Source organism: Hydractinia symbiolongicarpus, chromosome 3 (assembly GCF_029227915.1).
Source record: "Hydractinia symbiolongicarpus strain clone_291-10 chromosome 3, HSymV2.1, whole genome shotgun sequence".
Lineage (NCBI taxonomy): Eukaryota > Metazoa > Cnidaria > Hydrozoa > Anthoathecata > Hydractiniidae > Hydractinia > Hydractinia symbiolongicarpus.
Genome location: NC_079877.1, coordinates 26,272,319 through 26,279,382, shown reverse-complemented (window position 1 = coordinate 26,279,382; position 7,064 = coordinate 26,272,319).

Sequence of the window (7,064 nt, the reverse complement as noted above, 5' to 3'; positions counted from 1 at the left end):
GGTATCCTAAGACTTCATGCTAAGACTTAATATCTAGCTTGTTTAATTCGAAATGTAAATATCCACAAACAAACATATATCATATGTGCAAGCATGAGTAATTCTCAAAAAAATAGTATATACTTATAAAAATATCCCTTGCTAGATGTGTCAAATATGATAGTTAAAATGCTTCAAAGGATTATGCCACAGCTGCCATAAGCGGTGTATTTATAAGCTTCTATTTCACTAAATCTGGCCTTTTGAAAAGTGCAATGGCAGATGCACATATACAAATTTTATAAGACAAAGCCTGTTATACATCAAAGTAATTCTTACACAGCAACTGAGACTACAGTAGATCGATTGATTTGGAAATCTAACTTTAGCAGGATGACAAGTGTTTAAAGATGTTTGTATGAATATAGTGTGCAACAAAGATTAATGTGTATATTTTGCATGGATAGTCTTAAATATTGAGGAATACACTGTCTATTATTTCCAGGAGGGGCCATGGCTTAGATGGAGAGCACTAGAGTATTTAAGGCTCATTTTCAGCTACGCAGACAACTCCCTGCATCATCCAACAGCCCACACGGTATCAATTATCCCAAAAAATTTTCGCATGGCTTGAGGTAACAAGGGGCCATGGTAACATTCACTAACCCATCAAATTGCCATCAAGGAGAACTGTACTCTAGTCCTCCAGCACAAATATAAAAGAATATAGCAACCTGGTGAAATTGTAACTTCGCTAGTTAAATTGTACCATTTTTGGCTTTATTGGGGGAGACTATTTGTAACACACAAGCTTTAAAGTATTATTTTCAATTGTTGGTGCTCGGTGTGATAATCTTTAAAATAAGCCACACTGGGCCAAGGGCAAATGCAAGCAAAGTTAAATAATATCTTTTTTCTTAAAAAGTAGCAAAATTGTACCATTGTACCCTAGCTAGCAATTTCAGGTTTTCACTGTTATAAAACTCTAAGCTATTATATAGCTAAAAATCTAGCTAGCAGCTCGGCATGCAAGTCTGAAAACAGATGCAGACACACTAGCAAATCAAGGGCTTTTTTAGTCAAATTTGCAAAGGGGTGTAACTAGGACTGAATCAGAAGTCTAAGACACTTGATAATAGCTAGCTATCCCCAGTCAGCTGCTACTGACTGGTTGACATAAATCTTCTCTTTTATTACTAGCTAGCTAGCTCTATAGCTAGATAAAAACAAAACTTCTTTCTTAATGCAACTATTTGACAGCAAAAATCTCTGAAACTCCCGCCGAAAAATTAAGGCATCGTTAAAAATAGAAAATGTTTATAACATGGCTACAATGTAAGTTTCAAAAGTATCGCATTTTTTAAAACAAAACACCTCTACGCTTTTCCACACTATCGTTTTCAAATCCGCCATCATTTCTGCTCACATTTTTGAGTAAATATTGTGCGCGAGAATTACATCCGAATCGATTGTAAAAACAAAGTAAGTAACTTTTTCCGGGCGATTGGGATATATAGTTCCCGCAGTACCAACTTTCAGCTTAGGGTTCAACCGTGGAAGGGGACCCCGTGGTGACACCCCCAACCTCGATCCCAGGGCATGTAGCGTTTTTTTGATATGAGGATGGAACTCGTACGCGTTTCATCTTCATATCAAAAAACGCTACAGGCCCTGGGTTCGAGGTTGAAAAGCCCTACACAGCTCTTCTTTACGCAATTCGATTTCACGTCATTGCAAATGCAATATGAGATAGATCCAAGAGAAATTAGTTTTTTTTTTGAATAGAACTCGTTACGACAGATTTATCTAAATCACGCTCTCGCGATATCATCTGCGCGCAAATCGGGGAGACGAATATTTTGCAAGTATGTGCCATCCCACCACATTCTTGTCCCCAAAGCCCCTTAAGATAAAACCTCAAATTCTCAAAGAGCTCTGGTGTATTTGTGTAGGCATGTGTGGGCAGGCAAGTTAAAGCAATTCTATATGTATCTCCGGCGGTAATGTAATACAGTTACATTCGGAAGGAGGGGGAAAGAGCCAGTAATTAAGATGAAATCCCTAAGGATATTAAAATTTTCTGTTACACACTTACTCACTTATTTGTTAGAAGCCTTACCGTTCTTGACATATGGAATTTTAAAAAAGATACAAATTTTGGCATATTTTAAGTTATACTGGGCATTTTAGATTGAGTCCATTGGTCAGTTCTATAAGGTCTGCTATGTGATAACGTATCCAAGTTATATGCACTTATTATAGTATAAGCTACAGACCAGAAAGACCATTCTTGAATTGATTATGCTTAAGGCCCAAGTACTTTATAGTTTTAAGATCTATGCACTTACAGTTTTACTTACTTTCGTTTTGGAACAAATTTATTTCAGCAATCAGGTCAATCTTGTCCGTCAGTTGCTAGTGGTGATACAGCAAAAAAAGGGCATTAAAACATTTTGCTTTAATGGTTTCATCTTTTTTTCATGGTTTTACCTTTTTATATTTCTAGCAATTGAAAAAAACGCTCTGCAGTGGCACTAGTTGCTGGATTTACGAGCAGTAACCTGCAGAGGTGCACTAAGTTTTGAAAAAGACGCCGTTCTGCTCTGCTACGTTTCTTTAACTCGTTATGGATATCATCGAAACATTTAGGGTCTTCTTCAAACAAATTTAAAAACAAAAATTTTATTTTTTCGGGTTCGAGTACTGTGACATCATCATCAATTTCATCCTCACATAAATCTTTAACCTCTTTATTTCAGTAGCATTAATTTTTCCTTGAACACCTTGAAGTAGCAGTTTTTCAAATTTCTCATAGGTTTTAAAACTAGGTTGATTGAATCGATCTTTAATAGCCGTGATGATGTTGTCAAAAGCGTCATAATAAATCGCACGGTACTCTTCATCTGCTATAGTTGGGTGATGAGTTGTCTGTTACTTTCATGGCTTTCAATAAACTGAAGGCTGAAGTAATTTGGCCTTTTTCGCTTTCTTGGTAGTCTTGGATCGTCTACAGAAAGATCTTCGGCCTTCTCAACAACCTCCTGGTAAAATTTACTGAAACTATCTACACTTCTCATGTCTTGCATTGTTTTAACTATCAATTCAGCACACCTTTTACATTCGTTCGTGTCTGTCGACCCTAAACCTGTTATCTTTAGATGCATTCACAAAATACTTCTTTGACAGCGGCTAAATCAACTATGGTCGCTTTACTTCATTACACCTTGCCAATATCAATTACCTTCAACGAAAGTGATCTACCAACCTGGAATTACCTTAAAAATTTCTTTTCATAAAAGAAAAACCTTTTCTAGGATCACCATATGAAATAAGAAAATTAAGCAATGAAAATGACTGGTGGCGTAATTGGTTTTACTCAAAAGCCATCTACACTGAATTTATTTTGAATTTAAAATTTCTCCCCAGTCTTGTGACGAAAGCATTTTTTTGCCAATTCAGTAAACGAAATTTTCAATCAATAGAGACACTATCTTGAAAAAGCGAAAATTATTCTCCTTCAAGAGTGGAGTAAAATCAATAAAATCTACAGTTGCAGGGAAACTAATTTAAGTAAAGGAAGAGATAATTCTCTTATTAAGATTTTGATTGTTGCAAGGAATAGACTGGAGCTTGATATGCAAAAAGCAATTGGAAATTTCGTATTTGCTGTAGTGCCTAAATCAATGTTCAGCAACGATGGAATACCACTTATTTGTTCCGATAAGCCAAAATGATGCATCATATAAAAGACATGATCGAAACCACGCTCAATAAACGGGATGGTAGCATCAGTTCAAATCATCACAAATTCATCATTTCGTGGCTGTAGTCAGCCAAGTGTAGAAAACGAAAAATGTTAAAACAAGCTTACATTTCCTTGTTAATTATTATCATCAGGAAGCTCGACTACATTTCATTTGGCGAATTTCGCCAAATTTAATCCTCGCCAAAGTTCAACCAGCATCGCTTAGAGCTACAGCAATAAACCTCGACAAATAAGTGGTCCACAATAGACCTGGTTTTTTTTCATGACGGGAACTGCCTAAGAAAAAAAAAATTTCTTAGGATTTTGTTGTAAGGATTTTCAAAATATAACAAGGTTACAATGAGATGCGTTTAGTTTGTGACAGATAAGTTAAAAAGTTAATTAAAGCCAAAACAAGAAGTAAACGTACGTCTTGTAACGAAACTATATATATCTTGATCACAAACAGAACCAACATAAAAAACATCACCATCAAGCAGTTCCTGTCATGAAACGAAACAGGTCTATTGCCGACCACTTATTTGTCGAGGTTTATTGCAGATCTTATTATGAGTGTTTTTTCGGACAAGCAAAGGTCACATCTCGGTGTTCCACATTTGTATGGGAATGCTCTTGCAGCGATACTCCATGACAGTTTGTACGGTTTGGATTCATCTTTCAGTCTCCAGATTCATCTTTCAGTCTCCATATCGTTTCATTCTCATACCTTTTGTGTCGGAACGATTTAACATGGTTATTGTAGCGCGTCTTAAATTCTCCTTCACTTGCTCCAAAGTAGATCGATGTTTCCCCGTCCGCAATAACTTCTGCTTTGTAAACGATGCATGATTTCAAACAATCACCATTTAGTGGACAGTTTGGTTTTGATCGGCAGTTGCAGGATCGATTTTGTTGTTCATCCGTGTTATTGAGCAGGCTGGAATTCTGTTGACTTATGTTATGCATACTAGGTGTGCAAGAGTAGCTGACTTTCAATGTATTGATGTTGAAAATTTTATTCAGTTGGTGGTCTTGAAAGTGCTTTCGTACAAGCTGCAAAAACCTCTTGCCGACATTTGTAACAACGTTCATATTATATGGGGGATTGTACCATATAACATTTCTCAATCGATTTCTGTTTCGTCTTGTGTAATCACGCTGGTCATATTTCAGAATATTTTTATAGCCACTTACGTCAAGTGATGTTTGATAGAACTATTTGGCTTTATCAAACTCTTCTTTATCACATGATAGTTGGATTAATCGTTGGTTGATCATAACAGGGAGTTGCTGGAGAATGGTCGGTGGGTGATTGGACTGCGCGTTAACATACAACGGCTTGCTGTTTGGTTTATGGTATGGAAAGTATTTTCCGGAATTCAAATCGAGTGAAACATCCAGGAAGTCAGTTGCAGATAGGTTAGTATCGATTGTTATTGATAGATCTTCTTTCTTAAATAATTTGATAATGTCTTTCCGTGTTTTGTCCATTCTTGGCCCGTTGGCATTTTCCATTACTGCGAGGCCGTCATCTCGATAAAGACCAACGTTATTGATGTTAATAATTGAGGACAGTTTATTTAAAATATAAAGTCCTACAAGCTCACATGTTTCCGCGCCATCAAAAGTACCCATTGTGACGTCAAATGATGGGTTACCTTTTTTGACCCATGTGGATTTGTTGTGTTAGAATAGTAACGACTTTCTGGCTAGTTTGATAATGTTAACTGTTTCTGGTGTAATATCTGTTACTGTTTGTGCAAATTGAATTGCTTTGTTCAACAGCTTTTATGATATGGACGGGTAAAATTCGGCTATATCAAAATTAATAAATCGACATTTCTGCTTATTTTCAGTATTAATAAACCAGTCAATGACAGAAGATGTGTTACGCCATTGATTTAAACCGTACGCTTCTAAAACCTTTCTGTTGATTGCTTCTAAATAATGCTTAGATACAACACTGATTTCGCTTTTCGCAGGGTTGATCAATCTGCACGGCAGCTTCGTCTTGAAGTTCTCTTTATGGTCCTTTAGAGTTAAGAATGCTGGTTTTTCAGTATAACACTCCATTCGCTTTTCTACGCCCAGCGACTTTGCAGCTATCTTTGTTTTTAAGTCAATTTTTTGTTTAGTATCGAGTTCGCTCTTTTTGTAGGATTTTGTGATATTTTCGGTGATTTATAACGATCAGTTGTCACGTTATATAAGTTTGTTGTTTTGTCAGCGGGGATTAGTAAGTTGTCGGATGACTTAATTTCTTTTACTTTTCTTTTGAGTTTCTGCTGGAATTCGTTGTTTTGATTCTGTCGGAATCTGTCTTAAATCCAAAGTTTTCCTTACTGCTTCCTTGTGTGTCATTACTTTCATCGGGGTTACTGTGCAAGAAAAAATATGCTTTCCAATGGAGGCGCTTCAAAAAACTTTCTGTTTTCTCGATCATAGATTTTATATAGGGATTCTTTTGTGGCGCTGGGATGTTTTTTAACGAATATCCAAAGTCTGTCGGGTTCATGGTGTGATTGTTGTTTCTTCGTACTTGAATGAAATTCAACGAAGACGAGAGTGCTCTACCATAAATTGATACAGGAGCGTAATATGTATAAACGGTTCTCCTTGATTTCTAGAGTGCTCAATGTAAAGAAACAGAGCCTTATAATATTTGTTGAACAAGTATGAATACTACAACTTTTTAACAACTTCAAGTTTCATGTATATTCTACAATCATCAGGTTACAATTAAAACATAACTTTAGAAAGTTGTTTAAAACATTTAGTTTGTTTGTTACCACAGGGAATAGAAGAAATATGTTAGTTATTTAATGTTTCCTATTATAAACTTATTTCTATGTCGACATTTCGATAAGAGCTCAGTTCGTTTATTCAAGAGTCCCTTGGGTTAAGATCGTATTATAAGTGTTTTTTCGTACAAGCAAAGGTCACATCTCCGTGTTCCACATTTGTATGGGAATACTCTTGCAGCGATACTCCATGAAAGTTTTTAAACAACTTTCCAAAGTTATGTTTTAATTGTAACCTGATGATTCTAGAATATACATGAAACTTGAACTTCTCGTTTCTTTACATTGAGCACTCTTGCCTTTTCTCTTCTTTCTTCTTTATCAAATGGTACCTTTACCAGGAAACTCTACTTTGTTTACCTACTTTCGCATGTTGTTAAATTCTTCAACATTCGAACCTCGCAATAAATTTTTCAAGAAGTGAGCTTATGTACGACGTGTGAAGTCACGAATGACCAATTGAACTTTTGTTCGATAGTGGTGGCGACTGTTAATGTAATTATTGTTCTTGGGAGATTAAGCTTGGACATTATATATTT